Raw genomic sequence first — 18,610 nt, forward strand, 5'->3', positions numbered from 1 at the left:
AGCTGTCTGGTGCCCTGCTTAACAGGAGCAAGAGCAAAGCTTTGCGCTTTGGCTCCTTTTCGTCGGACCTGCTGGGCGACGTAGAGTGGGTATCGGCAGTAAAGGTGTTAGGTGTCGTGTTCCTCTCCTCAGGGGAGGTGGCCCGAGAAACGTGGTCCGAGCTGAGAGAGACCGCAGAGCGACGTCTGGCAGTGGCAGCGAATTTCCATCTCTCGCTGTCAGAGCGCGCGTTCGTGATAAGATCGTCCGTGTGCGCGTTGCTCTTTTACATCGCCCGCGTCGCTTGCCCGCCGCGCACTTTTACGCGTCGTTTGGCCACACTATGTGGCAGTTTTTTCTGGGCGGGAAAGACGGAGTCCGTCGCTCGCGCGCTCCTCCGTCTTCCCACGAGCATGGGCGGGTTTAGCCTTCCGAACCTGCGCACTATGTGCAGCGTCCTTGCTGTTCGAGGCGTCCGCGACCTAGTCAACGCCACCGACTACCCGGGGAGAGGGCTCCTCGCCTACCTTCTCGGGACTTCGCGGCGCCTCTTTTTTGGTAATTGCACAGGTCCTTCAGCCGAACAGCAGCCGGGGTTCTTCCGGTATGTCTGCCGGACGGCCGAGTCCCTCACCGCCACCCTGCCCGAGGTCGACGTCTCTGAGACGCAGGCCTCCCGCGTTTGCGAGCTCCTGGCAATTCAGGAGGCTACACCCGACCAGCTACAGCGAAGCAGGCGGGTACGGTGGCGGAACTTGACGTCACACACGTTACCACCAGACGTCCGCGACTTCGGCTGGCTGCGAGGCTGGAGTGTCCTTCCGACGGGGGTCCGCATCGCCGCGTGGGGTATCGCTCCTTCTTCGCGGTGTCCCCAGTGCGGTGCGACCGAGACCCTCAAGCACGCCATGTTCGAGTGCGTCGTGGCGCGCACTTTTTGGAGACTTTTGTCCCGCATGTGTTTTGTAACTCTCGACGCGCGCACTAGGCCGCGCGACTTTTTTGTGCGCCTGCTCCTTTGTGTGGGCGCTTTTGTGTTGTGGCGCCAGCGTGGCGTCGCGTCTCTACAGGGCCGACCGCAGCGAGCCATGTTCCCCCTGCTCCAGCGGGTTCGGGCGCGCCTCTTCCAACAGGCGTGTCTGGACCGAGTGATGCTCCCCGAGGAAGAGTTCCTTCGGCGTTGGAGCACTCGCTTCATCGCCATCGAAAGGGGCCGCGTGACCGTACGGCTCCTGCCTTATTGAGTGTGTGCAGTGCGCGGTGTTGTTGCGCGTTTCTTATTTAGTTAGGGAGCGTGCTTCCCCCGCGGCATCCGGACATTATGGACACTGTGTACATTATTACGTGCAGTGAATGACTTTTGTTTGCAGGGCGACAGGAGTCGCCGTCGTGTCTTGAGTGATCGCTTTTCCGTAATCGAGCGACACTAGTCGCGAACTGTACTCTTGTATTTTTTGAGGGACTGTGGTCCCTTATCGTGTAACCATGGGGTCCAATAAAAATTCTCTGCCTCTCCCGTAACCGAGAGTAGAGTAAGCATGAAATGTTTATGGGCCTAATGTCATCTCGGTGGACACCCGAACCGCACCGTACAGGAAGGGAGGAACGCCACCACCCGTTCAGCGCGATGCCTTGCCATTTGAACGCAAGGTTTTTTGAGGAAAGGAAATGGCGCAGTAATTCTCTGCCATCTCGGTGGACACCCGAACCGCACCGTAATGGAAGGGAGGAACGCCACCACCCGTTATTCAACACGAGCGGAGGAAGTCGCAATAGCTCTCGCTGCCGCCGATCCAAAATCGAAAACGGTTATTACAGACTCTCGCCGGGCCTGTGAACATTATCTTGCAGGCGAAATATCACCTCTGGCCTCGCAAATTCTAAGACGCGCTCTCGCCGATCCAACTCGCACAAAAGTGATCTGGGCTCCTGGCCACCAGGGTCTACGAGGCAATGAGGCCGCTGATGCGGCCGCCCGAGCGCTCACACACCGGGCTCCTCATCCTAGCTCTCATGGCTCAGAAGCTCATAAACCGCTTCTGCGGTTCCGCGAAATCCTAATTTATTATTGCGACAGCCACCGTCTCTACCCGGCACCTGCCAAGGGGCTGAGTAAGGCGGAGGAGCGAACTCTGCGGCGCCTGCAGACAGGAACCCTTCTCTGTCCTGCAATAGCAAAACACTTCGATCCGAACACAGATGGGCGCTGCCCGCACTGTGGAGAGATCTGCGATATCTTTCACATGGTGTGGGCATGTACTCAGAATCCTCACCTTCCCCCCTCCCCCACCCCCACCCGAGAGGCATGGGAGACTGCCCTCCTCAACTGCTCCACACTGGAGTCCCAAAGGGCTCTGGTCAAGCGGGCGCGAGACGGGGCCTCGTCATGCGGTGTCCCGGACTAAGGATACCGACCATGCAGCAGGGTTATTTATTTTTTTAACCCTCAAGCTCTCTTTGATTAAAGTTTTTCACCACCACCACCACCACCCGTTCGGCGCGATGCCTTGCCCTTTGAACGCAGCGCTTCTCCCCAGGATCACGTATGACAACGAAGTGTAACGTGTCATTATTTATGTGCTTTTTGCACGCGTTATTAGAAATCGATAATTATAATTCCGTGCATTATCAAACCCACAGCTCCACTGATATCTTGATAAACATTGAGAAGGCACTGGCAGCAGTTATTTTTTGTCTCGTTTGGAGACCAACCGGCGCTTGCATGCCGGTCGCGTAGGAGGGCTTAGAGAGTCTCGTTAAATCTCGTTAAGTCTCGTACGGTGCCCGGATGTTCTCGTTTCAGAGCCCGGATGACTGGAATTCAGTGCCCGGATGAGTGGATTTCAGTGCCCGGATAACTGGAATTCAGTGCCCGGATGAGTGGATTTCAGTGCCCGGATGAGTGGATTTCAGTGCCCGGATGAGTGGATTTAGGTGCCCGGATGATGGCTCTCGGTCTCGGCGTGACGTCACCACACTGCCGACAACGGGAGCTAAAAGCATTTCATGCTTAAAATTCTCTTGGAGACAGCGACGGCGCCTCGTGAGACGCTCCACTTTCCCTCCCTTTATACCTTTCCTCTTCCCCTTTACCTATTCTCCTCCCTAACAGCACGCCGGCAGTGGTGGTGGTCACATCTCGCCAGTCACAGGCCCGTGCTAATTTCCTTTCCATTTCTTTCATCCTCTTACTACTACTACTATATGTCGTAGGATTTCTAGTTTGCCGCGTCACCGTCGTCTTGGTATGCTGTGTGTAAGTATCTGCCGTTCCACTTCAGTCACGTGACCTTATAATTTCAGACTCCTGTTAATTGATGATAAATACTCGTGTGCAATTTGTTCTCCAGTTGAAGCATTAACCCGTCTCATTCCATGAAGCCGCCCAGTGGACATTTTTTTAAGCCCGAGGAAATATATTTTTAATGTATTAAATGCATATTTTTAGTCTATTTCCAATGTATATTTTTAATGCATTCTAAATACGCTTAGCGGGCAAAAATGTATTTTTCACGTATTTTTAAGAATGTTAAAAAAATTTCTAGTATACTTAGAAAGCATTCGTATTGCAGTTTAAGCATAGGGACAAAAAAAATGTGACATAAATATGAAATAATACAATACGTTTGAAATGCATTTTTAGCACATCCTCTTTTTCGCTAAGGGGAGCACATCAGGAGCAATGTGAGGCTCCTCTGCGCAGCTCGCAACAAGAGCTAGAGCTTCGGAAAGGGGGCTAGGCCCGAGTGGTCGCTGTAGTACAAAAGTACCCGGCAAGCTAGAGGCACCTGAGTGCCCGTCGTCCTGGGCCCGAATGGTGCCGAAGTACAAAAGTACCCGGCAATTTAGAGGCGCCTGAGGGCCCGTCGTCCTGGGCCCGAGTGGTAGCCGAAGTACAAAAGTACTCGGCAATCTAGAGGCGCCTGAGGGCCTGTCCTCCTGGGCCCGTGTGGTCGCCGAAGTACAAAAGTACCCGGCAATCTAGAGGCGCCTGAGGGCCCGTAGTCCTGGGCCCCAGTGGTCGCCGAAGTACAAAAGTACCCGGCAATCTAGAGGCGCCTGAGGGCCCGTCGTCCTGGGCCCGAGTGATCGCCGAAGTACAAAAGTACCCGGCAATCTAGAGGCGCCTGAGGGCCCGTCGTCCTGGGCCCGAGTGGTAGCCGAAGAACAAAAGTACCCGGCAATCTAGAGGGGCCTGAGGGCCCATCGTCCTGGGCCCGAGTGGTCGCCGAAGTAAAAAGTACTCGGCAGTCTCGAGGCGCCTGAGGGCCCGTCGTCCTGGGCACGAGTGGTCGCCGAAGTAGAGAAGTACCCGGCAATGTAGAGGCGCCTGAGGGCCCGTCGTCTTGGGCCCGAGTGGTCACCGAAGTGCAAAAGTACTCGGCAATCAAGAGGCGCCTGAGGGCCCGTCGTCCTGGGCCCGAGTGGTCGCCGAAGTACAAAAGTACCCGGCAATCTAGAGGCGCCTGAGGGCCCGTCGTCCTGGGCCCGAGTGGTCGCCGAAGTACAAAAGTACCCGGTGTTACGGACGAGGTAGCAGCATCTCACCGCTGCCGCCAGTTTGTTACATACGAGGTAGCATGGTCGTGTGCGGGAGAGAGAATTGAGGGACGTCTGTGACGAGGCTGCTGGTGTGACGAGGCTGCTGGAAAAAGACAATGAAAGAGGACTTTATGCAGGAATATTTACAAGTGAGCTGCAGGAACGCTGCATCACGACAGCTCATCAGGAGATCATTTTAAGACAAAGAGCTCTTCGGCCGTGCCGCTGCCGGCTTTTTAAGAGTTCCCTTCCCTAGGGTCCCTAGATGGGGTCCGGGTTTCACTGGCACCAATCATAGACACACACGCACTCACTCACTCCCGAGAGATCACGCCGTCGTCACGCGCTGGGAGAGGGGAACGATGCCATCCACGTAGCGCAGACGCCGGAATGTCCATGAGCGGCGTTCGCGCGCATTTCGAACGCGCGTTCACACTCGGTGTACGGGAAACGCTCGCTCAACCGGGCAGACGGACGCGGCTTCCGTGGCAATCCAGGCGCTCACCCAACGCGCGTCTCGGGGTTTGTCGGCGTTTCGCTGCTGCCATGTCGTTGTCTTCCCCACGACGAAGGCGAGACGTAACAGACTGCCCCGCCGGGGGAAGGAGATCCCGGTGGACAGGGGACAGCATCCGCTGTCCGGAGGGATGTCGCTTGAGGCTGGTCTCAACCGGAGTCGGTTCTCTCTCGGCGGTTCTGGAGCTCAGCGCACCCCGAAGTCTTCCTTTGCAGGTGCAGGTTCCCAAAGGGCACTGCAAAGTGACTCGTGCTCCGCTAGCGTTAGAACCACGCCGAAAACCCAACCGCTCAGTCCGCAAGCACGACACAATCCCCACTAAGCAATGCCAGGCTCTTTCCCTCTTACAAAGCCAATTAGTCCCTGGGAGTGGTCCAGCAGCACTCAGAAAACTCCCACAGATCGGCACATTACACCACAAAGCGCATCTCAATTTAAAACAATAAACAAAACCAATAGGTGCAAAATCCTACATCAGGAAGAAAAACCACCAGCAAACTGCAACTATGATGCTGATTCTCGCGCCAGGGACCTCAATTTAAGCTATCGGCATTAACTTTGAGACTCCCATTTTTGTGATGTATCCCGATTCGTAATGACCACAACATTTCATTCTGCATAGCAGCATACTGCCATCACCTTGCATATCCCTGCAAAGATTCGCTCAACATCGGAGCCAAAGTCACCTTAATTTCCCAAATTCCAAAAAAATCAAGCGACTCCAGGCGCTTATGCTAGTGGCCTAAATGGCCCGTCTGGCTAGCACTTCGCGTGTTAACGGACGCTGCTACACATGGACACCACTAGTGCATTTTTCGAAACAATCTTTGTCAAAAGAAACGATTTCAATGCAAACAACGCGTCCGAAACCTATTCCTGCTCAAAACTTTTTTTTCTGCAAAACTTTTTGTCTGCAAGAATGGTTTAAAAAAGAAAAAGCAAACAGCAGAGACATCCTCGGAATCCGCTGCTGACGAGCCGCGCCGCGGCTCAAAGGGGTCGCTTATTCTTCAACCGCGCCCTGCGCGGTCGCACACCAACAGTGGCTTTAGCAGCCGACAATTCACAAAAATCGAAGGGCTTAACTCCGCTTCGACACCTGCGAGCCCCAGACGCCACGCGACATTGATTTGTTCCGCACCCCGGCCGCGCGTCTCCAACACCTGAGCAGCGTTTGAACATTTGAATGCGAGGGGATGACGGTCGTGTATGAAAGAAACGCCTACTAGAACTCCTTTCTCGATTCAACAGTGTCCTTCGACTGGAACGCATTCTGCGGCGTTCTTTCATGCGGTAGCTGGGTGTCCTCTGCGGCCCGCTGCGAGTTTTACGCGTCCTGCTACCGTAGCGTTCCCACAATGAGTCAGGTGGCTTTCGCGCTGTCTGTACACGCCGAGCTAGTCTGGCCTTAGCGCGGTGCCTGACGCATATGGAGTGCCGTGATGATAGCCTCGGACGATTACGCTGCTGGCCGGCCTTTAACTTTACAATGTCCTCGGCCCGTACTTCGTCCGTTCTCTCGAGAGCACCCCTCGTCTTGGCTCTCCTTGCGCGTGGTCGCCTCCCTAAAACTGCCTTCGCAGAACGGCCCTGCGCGCCTCCCTTTCTCGCGGTGCACTCAACCTCCGCATCTTCTCTCTGACGCAGCACCGAGCTGTATTTCACCCTTAAGTTCGAATTATCGGCTCTTGCTTTCGGTGAGTCACCGCAGATCGCAGTAGCCAGCTGTCCCGACAGCACTTTACCTCCTGCTGAGCATAACTTGCTCTCCTGAGGCTTTCTAATCGATCTTACTACCCTAACGCTCTTGCCCGGAACTTGAACTATGAGACGCTGTTCGGCTAACGTAGCGTTATTGTCCTGGGTACTACCTTCTCGATCGCAGCAATCAGCCTCCTTCCCGGAAAGTGCATGCTTCTATGGGCTCAAAACCAACGCATTGCCCCTTTCCTTATTTTGAGCAGTGCCTACATTACCCTCCGAGCCCTCATGGCTGGCGGATCTGCACTCTTCCTCATTGCTAGCCTTAGTGCCTATATTATCCCCCGAGCCCTCACGGCTTATGGATCTGCACTCTTCGCTAGCTTTCCGACCGAACTCATCGGTCCTCGCTGCCGAAGTGGCCTTTCTTTCCTGGACCAAACCTGTCCTATGCCGCCACTTCTGCACAACACTCGTGTCATCCGGCGACAGAGCGGAGCTTCTAACTCTGTCCCTGACACTATCGCGGTGTAGCTTACCACCGTCAATTTGGCCTTCCAAATCTGCCTCCGCGGGAATACGAAAGTATCGGAGGAGCGCACTTTTAGTTATTGCATAGTTGTGGGCATCCTCGTCAGACAACCTCGCCCAGACATTACAAGGTTCACATGGGAGAAATCCCGTCAACACAGTTGGCCAATAACTCTGGTCAAGCTGCTCCTCCATGCAAATTCTCTCAAAATTTTCCAGAAAAGTTCTGAAATTTTCCCCTTTTCTTAAAGCTCTTAAGCGAGATCGCGTTCTCATACTTCTGAGCGCGTTAAGTTCACGCGTGAGTTCCCGCATCTCTCTTTCGTATTCCTGTTGCCGCTGCTCTTTCGCGATCCTGTTCCCGCAGCTGTCTTTCTCGTTCCTGTCGCCGCTGCTCTCTTTCGCGTTCCTGTTCCTTTTTCGTTGCCAATTCCCTCTCCTCAATGGTCTCAAGGCATTCCGCTAGCTCATCATCTTCAGCCTCTAACGCATGGATAGCCTTCAGCAGTTCTGGTTTTCTGAGTTTGTCTGATACCTCCAGACCCAACTCTTTCGCAAGCTCCAGTAACTTTGGTTTGCGCAGCGTCTTCAAATCCATGGCTGCTCCGAGTGCTGCCTTCTCTACTGCCCACTATTGTCTTGCTGCAACTAACCCAGCAGCAACGACAACCCAATTACCAGCTCTGTTTCTGACACTAACAAAAGCCTGGCAAAGCTCAGCAGAAGAAAGTTCCGCACTCACCAAACCTCGCAGCCAAGAATCCAGCGCAGTCGTTCCGCTGCAGGCAACCAGTCATCACAAAGGGCTGTTGCACTGCCCCCGACTCGCCGATCTCCTGCTCAGCGTCCCGTTGTCCGCAACTCTCCGCTGGCGTCCGATGTTTCGCGTCCCACCGCAGCCAACCAGTTTGTTACGGACGAGGTAGCAGCATCCGACCGCTGCCACCAGTTTGTTACATACGAGGTAGCATGGTCGTGTGCGGGAGAGAGAATTGAGGGACGTCTGTGACGAGGCTGCTGGAAAAAGACAATGAAAGAGGACTTTATACAGGAATATTTACAAGTGAGCTGCAGGAACGCTGCGTCACGACAGCTCATCAGGAGATCATTTTAAGACAAAGAGCTCTTCGGCCGTGCCGCTGCCGGCTTTTTAAGAGTTCCCTTCCCAAGGGTCCCTAGATGGGGGCCGGGTTTCACTGGCACCAATCACAGACACACACGCACTCACTCACTCCCGAGAGATCACGCCGTCGTCACGCGCTGGGAGAGGGGAACGATGCCATCCACGTAGCGCAGACGCCGGAATGTCCATGAGCGGCATTCGCGCGCATTTCGAACGCGCGTTCACACTCGGTGTACGGGAAACGCTCGCTCAACCGGGCAGACGGACGCGGCTTCTGTGGCAATCCAGGCGCTCACCCAACGCGCCTCTCGGGGTTTGTCGGCGTTTCCCTGCTGCCATGTCGTTGTCTTCCCCACGACGAAGGCGAGACGTAACACCGGCAATCTAGAGGCGCCTGAGGGCCCGTAGTCCTGGGCCCCAGTGGTCGCCGAAGTACAAAAGTACCCGGCAATCTAGAGGCGCCTGAGGGCCCGTAGTCCTGGGCTCGAGTGGTTGCCGAAGTACAAAAGTACCCGGCCATCTAGAGGCGCCTGAGGGCCCATCGTCCTGGGCCCGAGTGGTCGCCGAAGTACAAAAGTACCCAGCAGTCTAGAGGTGCCTGAGGGCCCGTAGTCCTGGGCCCCAGTGGTAGCCGAAGTACAAAAGTACCCTGCAATCTAGAGGCGCCTGAGGGCCCGTCGTCCTGGGCCCGAGTGGTCGCCGAAGTACAAAAGTACCCGGCAATCTAGAGGCGCTTGAGGGCCCGTCATCCTGGGCCCGAGTGGTCACCGAAGTACAAAGTACTCGGCAATCTAGAGGCGCCTAAGGGCCCGTCTTCCTGTGCCCGAGTGGTCGCCGAAGTACAAAAGTACCCGGATATCTAGAGGCGCCTGAGGGCCCGTCGTCCTGTGTCCGAGTGGTCGCCGAAGTACAAAAGTACCCGGCAATCTAGAAGCGCCTGAGGGCCCGTAGTCCTGGGCTCCAGTGATCGCCGAAGTACAAAAGTACCCGGCAATCTAGAGGCGCCTGAGGGCCCGTCGTCCTGGGAGCGAGTGGTCTCCGAAGTACAAAAGTACCCGGCAATCTAGAGGCGCCTGAGGGGTCGTCGTCCTGGGCCCGAGTGGTCGCCGAAGTACAAAACTACCCGGTCATCTAGAGGCGCCTGAGGGCCCGTCCTCCTGTGCACGAGTGGTCTCCAAAGTACAAAAGTACCCGGCAATCTAGAGGCGCCTGAGGGCTCGCCGTCCTGGGCCCGAGTGGTCGCCGAAGTACAAAAGTACCCGGCAATCTAGAGGCGCCTGAGGGCCCGTCGTCCTGGGCCCGAGTGGTCGCCGAAGTACAAAAGTACCCGGCAATCTAGAGGCGCCTGAGGGCCCGTCGTCCTGGGCCCGAGTGGTCGCCGAAGTACAAAAGTACCCGGCAATCTAGAGGCGCCTGAGGGCCCGTAGTCCTGGGCCCCAGTGGTCGCCGAAGTAAAAAGTACCCGGCAATCTCGAGGCGCCTGAGGGCCCGTCGTCCTGGGCACGAGTGGTCGCCGAAGTAGAGAAGTATCCGGCAATCTAGAGGCGCCTGAGGGCCCGTCGTCCTGGGCCCGAGTGGTCACCGAAGTGCGAAAGTACCCGGCAATCTAGAGGTGCCTGAGGGCCCGTAGTCCTGGGCCCCAGTGGTCGCCGAAGTACAAAAGTACGCGGCAATCTAGAGGCGCCTGAGGGCCCGTCATCCTGGGCCCGAGTGGTCGCCGCAGTACTAAAGTACCCGGCCATCTAGAGGCGCCTGAGGGCCCATCGTCCTGGGCCCGTGTGGTCGCCGAAGTACAAAAGTACCCGGCAATCTAGAGGCGCCTGAGGACCCGTAGTCCTGGGCCCCAGTGGTCGCCGAAGTAAAAAAGTACCCGGCAATCTCGAGGCGCCAGAGGGCTCGTCGTCCTGGGCAAGAGTGGTTGCCGAAGTAGAGAAGTACCCGGCAATCTAGAGGCGCCTGAGGGCCCGTCGTCCTGGGCCCGAGTGGTCGCCTTAGTACTAAAGTACCCGGCAATCTAGAGGCGCCTGAGGACCCGTCGTCCTGGGCCCGAGTGGTAGCCGAAGTACAAAAGTACTCGGCAATCTAGAGGCGCCTGAGGGCCTGTCATCCTGGGCCCGAGTGGTCGCCGAAGTACAAAAGTACCCGGCAATCTAGAGGCGCCTGAGGGCCCGTAGTCCTGGGCACCAGTGGTCGCCGAAGTACAAAAGTACCCGGCAATCTAGAGGCGCCTGAGGGCCCGGCGTCCTGGGCCCGAGTGGTCGCCGAAGTATAAACGTACCCGGCAATCTAGAGGCGCCTGAGGGCCCGTCGTCCTGGGCCCGAGTGGTCGCCGAAGCACAAAAGTACCCGGCAATCTAGAGGCGCCTGAGGGCCCGTAGTCCTGGGCACCAGTGGTCGCCGAAGTACAAAAGTACCCGGCAATCTAGAGGCGCCTGAGGGCCCGGCGTCCTGGGCCCGAGTGGTCGCCGAAGTATAAACGTACCCGGCAATGTAGAGGCGCCTGAGGGCCCGTCGTCCTGGGCCCGAGTGGTCGCCGAAGCACAAAAGTACCCGGCAATCTAGAGGCGCCTGAGGGCCCGTCGTCCTGGGCCCGAGTGGTCGCCGAAGTACAAAAGTACCCGGCAATCTAGATGCGCTTGAGGGCCCGCCGTCCTGGGCCCGAGTGGTCACCGAAGTACAAAGTACTCGGCAATCTAGAGGCGCCTAAGGGCCCGTCTTCCTGTGCCCGAGTGGTCGCCGAAGTACAAAAGTACCCGGATATCTAGAGGCGCCTGAGGGCCCGTCGTCCTGTGTCCGAGTGGTCGCCGAAGTACAAAAGTACCCGGCAATCTAGAAGCGCCTGAGGGCCCGTAGTCCTGGGCTCCAGTGATCGCCGAAGTACAAAAGTACCCGGCAATCTAGAGGCGCCTGAGGGCCCGTCGTCCTGGGAGCGAGTGGTCTCCGAAGTACAAAAGTACCCGGCAATCTAGAGGCGCCTGAGGGGTCGTCGTCCTGGGCCCGAGTGGTCGCCGAAGTACAAAACTACCCGGTCATCTAGAGGCGCCTGAGGGCCCGTCCTCCTGTGCACGAGTGGTCTCCAAAGTACAAAAGTACCCGGCAATCTAGAGGCGCCTGAGGGCTCGCCGTCCTGGGCCCGAGTGGTCGCCGAAGTACAAAAGTACCCGGCAATCTAGAGGCGCCTGAGGGCCCGTCGTCCTGGGCCCGAGTGGTCGCCGAAGTACAAAAGTACCCGGCAATCTAGAGGCGCCTGAGGGCCCGTCGTCCTGGGCCCGAGTGGTCGCCGAAGTACAAAAGTACCCGGCAATCTAGAGGCGCCTGAGGGCCCGTAGTCCTGGGCCCCAGTGGTCGCCGAAGTAAAAAGTACCCGGCAATCTCGAGGCGCCTGAGGGCCCGTCGTCCTGGGCACGAGTGGTCGCCGAAGTAGAGAAGTATCCGGCAATCTAGAGGCGCCTGAGGGCCCGTCGTCCTGGGCCCGAGTGGTCACCGAAGTGCGAAAGTACCCGGCAATCTAGAGGTGCCTGAGGGCCCGTAGTCCTGGGCCCCAGTGGTCGCCGAAGTACAAAAGTACGCGGCAATCTAGAGGCGCCTGAGGGCCCGTCATCCTGGGCCCGAGTGGTCGCCGCAGTACTAAAGTACCCGGCCATCTAGAGGCGCCTGAGGGCCCATCGTCCTGGGCCCGTGTGGTCGCCGAAGTACAAAAGTACCCGGCAATCTAGAGGCGCCTGAGGACCCGTAGTCCTGGGCCCCAGTGGTCGCCGAAGTAAAAAAGTACCCGGCAATCTCGAGGCGCCAGAGGGCTCGTCGTCCTGGGCAAGAGTGGTTGCCGAAGTAGAGAAGTACCCGGCAATCTAGAGGCGCCTGAGGGCCCGTCGTCCTGGGCCCGAGTGGTCGCCGAAGTACTAAAGTACCCGGCAATCTAGAGGCGCCTGAGGACCCGTCGTCCTGGGCCCGAGTGGTAGCCGAAGTACAAAAGTACTCGGCAATCTAGAGGCGCCTGAGGGCCTGTCATCCTGGGCCCGAGTGGTCGCCGAAGTACAAAAGTACCCGGCAATCTAGAGGCGCCTGAGGGCCCGTAGTCCTGGGCACCAGTGGTCGCCGAAGTACAAAAGTACCCGGCAATCTAGAGGCGCCTGAGGGCCCGGCGTCCTGGGCCCGAGTGGTCGCCGAAGTATAAACGTACCCGGCAATCTAGAGGCGCCTGAGGGCCCGTCGTCCTGGGCCCGAGTGGTCGCCGAAGCACAAAAGTACCCGGCAATCTAGAGGCGCCTGAGGGCCCGTAGTCCTGGGCACCAGTGGTCGCCGAAGTACAAAAGTACCCGGCAATCTAGAGGCGCCTGAGGGCCCGGCGTCCTGGGCCCGAGTGGTCGCCGAAGTATAAACGTACCCGGCAATGTAGAGGCGCCTGAGGGCCCGTCGTCCTGGGCCCGAGTGGTCGCCGAAGCACAAAAGTACCCGGCAATCTAGAGGCGCCTGAGGGCCCGTCGTCCTGGGCCCGAGTGGTCGCCGAAGTACAAAAGTACCCGGCAATCTAGATGCGCTTGAGGGCCCGCCGTCCTGGGCCCGAGTGGTCACCGAAGTACAAAGTACTCGGCAATCTAGAGGCGCCTAAGGGCCCGTCTTCCTGTGCCCGAGTGGTCGCCGAAGTACAAAAGTACCCGGATATCTAGAGGCGCCTGAGGGCCCGTCGTCCTGTGTCCGAGTGGTCGCCGAAGTACAAAAGTACCCGGCAATCTAGAAGCGCCTGAGGGCCCGTCGTCCTTGGCCCGAGTGGTCGCCGAAGTACAACAGTACCCGGCAATCTAGAGGCGCCTGAGGGCCCGTAGTCCTGGGCCCCAGTGGTCGCCGAAGTACAAAAGTACTCGGCAATCTAGAGGCGCCTGAGGGCCCGTAGTCCTGGGCCCCAGTGGTAGCCGAAGTACAAAAGTACCCGGCAATCTAGAGGCGCCTGAGGGCCTGTCGTCCTGAGCCCGAGTTGTCGTCGAAGTACAAAAGTACTCGGCAATCTAGAGGCGCCTGAGGGTCTGTCTTCCTGGGCCCGAGTGGTCGCCGAAGTACAAAAGTACCCGGCCATCTAGAGTCGCCTGAGGGCCCGTCGTCCTGGGCCCGAGTGGTCGCCGAAGTACAAAAGTACCTGGCAATCTAGAGGCGCCTGAGGGCTCGTCGTCCTGGGCCCGAGTGGTCGCCGAAGTACAAAAGCACCTTTCAATCTAGAGGCGCCTGAGGGCCCGTAGTCCTGGGCCCGAGTTGTCACCGAAGAACAAATGTACCCGGCAATCTAGAGGCGCCTGAGGGCACGTCTTCCTGGGCTCGAGTGGTCGCCGAAGTACAAAAGTACCCAGCAATCTAGAGGCACCTGAGGGCTCGTCGTTCTGGGCCCGAGTGGTTGCCGAAGTACAAAATTACCCGGCAATCTAGAGGCGCCTGAGCGCCCGTCGTAATCCTACTTTTTGCCCCTCTCCTTCCGTCACTTGATTATCTTATGAATCAATAAAGTTGTTTACCTATCAGAATCGTGCTGGAGATGATGCGCTCCCACATAGTGCGATTATGTATCCTGCTAATGTGTAAAATGAAACGCCTATTTCTTTTGTCTTTCTCCACTGCAGTCGCTCGACCCAGTTTTTGTAGGTACGCAGCAATAAAGATAGGCGTGTCTGCGATGCTCAACTTAGATGGCCACACCAGAAGCGCTCATCAGGGCTACGCACAGCGTATAGAATGCACCTCTTTCGCACGCAAGTTCAAAAGCGCTTGGAAAGGACCACACTCACTCGCAGGGCTGTCGCCACGAACATAAAGGGTGGGGAGGCTCGAACGGCTTCGTTTGCGTCATACTGTAAAAGGAGTATAGATAAAGATTCAAATTACTCGTCGAGGTATGCAGCAGCAGAATAGTAATATCGCCTATAGCAGGATACAAATTACAAAAAAAAAACAGCAGTTGCTAACATTGGGACACGGTCCGCGGCGTACTGTATTACTTCGGTCGCCAATTACAGTCGTAGACGAAAACAATGTTCTAATGTTTGACTAATTAAACAACCCAATTATCAAAATTCTAGACCTTCTAATCACTTTTCTTGTGTCTATTGCTTCTTTTTAAGGTAACAAGAACAGTTTTTACAACGGACTACTTGTCTTGTAGGAATTCCGTGTGGTGGTCCTGAATGTGAGCGGAGCGTCACTCCAGACTTAGGTTGTATCTGACTAGTATATAGATTTGCATGCAAGTTATAAATTAGTCAACAAAGCACAAGACATGTTGTAATATTTCAGTTAAAAGCGCTGAAAGCAGGTGGTTAGCGACGGCTACGCTCCTCCTCCACCGCCCCTCATCCGCTTTTGTATTACGGGTAGAAATACTTCGAAGGCACATCAAACCACTGGAAATGTTAGGCTATATGACATTGAGGTTGCTTTGTGTGTGTGTGGGGGGGGGGGGGCGAAGAATCTAATGGCACAATATGAAAGTAAACAAGTGCATACGACAACTACTAACCTTTTTCTTAGTCGACAACTCGTGCACAGATCTTTTTCAGACAATAGCCCTTTTAGGTGTGCCTTAGTGAGATGGGCTCATCCTGTAGCGCTGAAGGTGTAAGGGGAGCAAATTGTGGCCCATCCCACTGTTTACAACAAAGCACGTTACCCTCTTGCAGGCTACAGACACATCGTGCTGTTTTATTTCCGCTCACCGAAAGGGATACTTAAAACCGCGCGCCAACGCAAGCTGCGTGCAGCCGAACGCGCCATCTTTAGTGGTCTCGGCAACACGTGCCTCTTGCTCGTCTTCTTGGGCGACCAGGTGCGTATCACTTTCATGAGCACGTTTACGCGCAATATGCGGCAGCCCCTTACGGTCAAAACAGTCAAAATAGTCAAAGCCCAAAACGTCCACAATGCTCCACTGACAGCGATCGCGAAAAGCCTTGAAGACAGCACGCTGAGCGAGACACTACATTGGCCAAACTCCGTAAGGTGGGGGACCAGGTGGGCCGCATGGTCCGCCGGGTTTCCAACAAACGCGGAGGGTTACGAAGTAAGGATGCCTTGCGGCTGGCAAACGCCTTCGTAACTAGTCGAATTCTCTATTCGACTCCTTATCTCCACCTACGGAAACAAGAGGAGGATGCCCTTGAGGTCATCCTTCGCAAAATTGTTAAACGTGCCCTTGACCTCCCCATCACTACTTCGAACAGCCGGCTTATGGCCCTTGGGGTGGTGAATACTTTCCGGGAGCTCCGGGAGGCGCACCTTACAAACCAGTACACGCGTTTGTCGCTAACGGAGTCGGGTCGCCGCCTTCTTGCTCGACTCCATATACAACACACCCCTCCAATGGAAGACAGGTTTCGCATCCCGGAACTGTGGAGACGTGCCCTCCACGTGCGGCCTCTTCCAGCAAACATGTCACATGAAGACCATAATGGTCGGCGCCTGGCACGAGCGGAAGCGCTAGCCCGATATTATGGCAACAAAACAGGTGTATACTACGTGGACGCCTCCGGCCCTCACCACGGGGGATGGTACACGGCCGCGGTAGTTCACAACAGCAACACAGTTAACGGCCTCACTTTCAGAGCCCGCAGTGCAACACAAGCAGAAGAGGTCGCGATTGCTCTCGCGGCCTCACATTCCAATTCAAAATACATAATTACCGACTCGCGAGGGGCCTGTCGGAACGTCGAACAAGGCAGCACTCCCTTCCTAGCCTATCGAATATACCAAAATTGCATACGGGATACGGACCCCGCACACCGTCACCTCATATGGGCCCCTGCTCATCAGGGGTTGGCAGGAAACGAGGCAGCAGACGCAGCCGCCCGCGCGCTCTCTCACCGGGCTGTTTTCTCCTCCCCACCTGATCAGGAACCCGATTTTAATCCGGTTTATACGTTCAAAAATATCGCAACCTACTTTCAAGATAGCCATCGCCTTTACCCTAGCCCATGTAAAGGCCTCAAGAAGGCGGATGAGCGGCTTCTTCTCCGCCTCTTCACCAATACATTGCTGTGCCCGGCAGCACTAAAACATTTTGACCCCTCCTTTAGCGGCAGCTGCCCGCACTGTGGTGCGGTGTCTTCGGACACCTATCACATGGTGTGGGCCTGCCCCTCCAACCCGGCCATTCCCCCTATCCCCAACCCAACCCGGGAGGACTGGGAGGCGACCCTGCTCGGCTGCCACGACTTACAGGCCCAACAAGCCTTGGTCGGGCGCGCCCGGGCGGCGGCTACCGCCACTGGGGTCCCAAACTAGGGACCTCCACCTAGTGTTTGTGAGGATCGGTCCCTTACGGGCCGATCCAAACACCTCCTGTTCTGAATAAATGTTTTCACCACCACCACCCAGCGAGAACCGCAGCCTCCTTTCCAGCCTATCTAGACCGCCTCTGGAAACTTCCGCTCGGTCTGATATCTTTAGGAAAGTTTGATTTCATGAATCCGAACGTTGGTACCATGCATCTGGTTTGCATTCGCATTGTGTCATGACGCATTCGCACACGTTGTTCATCGCGTTCCGGCAGCCACTCTTACAGACATATTTTCCTTTCTGCCTACAGAACTTCAGCTCTCAACAAAGGCTACCTGATTTTTGTTTTTGTGTCGCTGTTGCCTATTTTATATTTGAATAAAAATCACCTCAGTTTGCTCCGCTACTCACTTACGTGCAGCTTACATACACGAGTACAACTGCGATTTGGTTCGTGAATGCATAACAGAAAGAACACCCTTCTATAAACGATCACGGACTGAAATACACAGAGATGCTTACCTTCGTGAGCACGGCGATGAAGAAAACTCCCATTATGACGAAGTCGGCTGCGAAGTGAAATATGTTCCAGTACACGAATGTGCGAAGTGCCTTGTAAGGATTCTGGAAATTGAAAAGGCCACAAACCGTGAAATTCAATGGCCACGGGAAACCACAACAACAAAAAAGGCACCAGCCAGCATGCCATGTTATACGAGAAATCGGCGTTAGTATTGGTTAGGCCAATCGGCGTTAGTATTGGTTAGGCCATTCTTCTGGCGTTAGTATTGGTTGTACATTTCGCGTTTCCATTGATCGCTTTTCCATTGCGTACTAGAATTTGATTTTGCCGTCGGTTTTTTGTTCTGCTGCTGCATGAGCTTCGCGGGGTATTAGCAAAGATGCTTCAAGTGGAACTGACAGTGCTCCGTGGTATTGCTCGGTGATGGAAGACTATCCAGACCTAGTTCCCTTTGCACGTGTATCGTCATATGCCCTCTACTATGGCGCTATGAAAGCAAGCTTTAAACCCCGAAAGGTTTAACTTGTCGGACAACCACTCATGTATTCCCTAGATTCCGCGTGATGTGTCACTCTGCAACAAATTGTTTTAAAACATTCTAGTTGCCTTAGAACGTTGGCCTTTACTGAAGCTGCTGCGAATCGAGGAGGTGTGCTGTGAACATGGAACCTGTACTAACAAGTGCTATGATTTGGAATGAAGTGGCGCGTACAGTGCTATTCCAATAGTTCCTGAGTGCATATTGCATTCTATTTATGGGCTTCAGTCTCAAGCCTGGTTTTCTTAAATGTTTTTCTAGTTAAAAGTGTGGTTGGAGCGCGGCATGAAATTGGTTGGTTGGTTTTTTGAGGAAAGGAAATGGCGCAGTATCTGTCTCACATATCTCGGCGGACACCTGAACTGCGCCGTAAGGGAAGGGAGGAAGGTGGGAGTGAAAGAAGAAAGAGAGAAAGAGGTGCCGTAGTGGAGGTCTCCGGAATAATTTCGACCACCTGGGGATCTTTAACGTGCACTGACATCGCACAGCATACGGGCGCCTCTTGTGTTTCGCCTCCATCGAAACGCGGCCGCCGCGGTCGGGTTCGAACCCGGGTACTCCGGCTCGGTAGACGAGCGCCTTACCACTGAGCCACCGCGGCGGGTGCGCGGCATGAACCCTTTCGCTGCTTTTGCTCACGGGTGTGAACAAAGCACACACAACCTATCGCGACTAAACAGCCCACCACTACGTGTATTCTGGACTGATGGCACTCGATTTTCTTTAAAACTGGTATGCGTTTAACACCTGTCATGCTATGAAAGAGAACTAACTATTTTTCTCTACAGTGGCAAGCAGTGTTAAGAAGAACACGAGAGCGTGTGGCACTGCGGGACATTAGGGCGCCCGCGGCTTTTGTAAAAGTTGCGCCCAGTCACGTTTGCTTCGCGTAGTTTCTTCCAG

At 55.6% G+C, this 18,610-nt stretch overlaps 1 pseudogene; it reads right to left on the minus strand.

The window, feature by feature from the left end:
* LOC149344319 (uncharacterized) overlaps nt 1-18,610 on the minus strand; it is a 51,947-nt pseudogene that overhangs the window by 20,039 nt on the left and 13,298 nt on the right.

Source organism: Amblyomma mixtum, chromosome 5 (assembly GCF_055824585.1).
Source record: "Amblyomma mixtum isolate Tamu chromosome 5, ASM5582458v1, whole genome shotgun sequence".
NCBI classification, from domain to species: domain Eukaryota; kingdom Metazoa; phylum Arthropoda; class Arachnida; order Ixodida; family Ixodidae; genus Amblyomma; species Amblyomma mixtum.